The sequence below is a fragment of the Fukomys damarensis genome, unplaced genomic scaffold (assembly GCF_012274545.1).
Source record: "Fukomys damarensis isolate Sample0158 unplaced genomic scaffold, DMR_v1.0_HiC HiC_scaffold_25, whole genome shotgun sequence".
Lineage (NCBI taxonomy): Eukaryota > Metazoa > Chordata > Mammalia > Rodentia > Bathyergidae > Fukomys > Fukomys damarensis.
Window position 1 is genome coordinate 9031298 of NW_022900937.1, and position 388 is coordinate 9031685.

Genomic DNA, 388 nt, shown 5'->3' on the forward strand with positions numbered 1-388 from the left:
CGTGACCGCGCCGCCCTCGCGCGCCTCCCCGCCCGCTGCCAGCCCTTAGCTCCCGGTTCCCAGCCGTCGCCTTCCCCCACTCGCTACCCACCGCCAATCGCAGCTCGAGTTCGGGAGTGCCCGCCCCTCCGCCTTGTCTCTCCCCTGCTCATAGGCTGAGGAGTCCTGAGGGCGGGCAGCGGCCATTGGTGGGACGAACAGCCCGAGTTCCCGGATGAGGGAACATTCTGCAGTATAAAGGCAGCGGGGAAGGCGGGAGACAGCGCAGTTTGAATCGCGGTGCGGCGGAGCAGTAACTGTGGGCCCCGTTACGTGTCGGACCGGCCTGTTCACTGCTTGCGTGCTCGCGCCTCAGCGGAATTGGAAATGGTAGGCTCGGCGGCGGCGG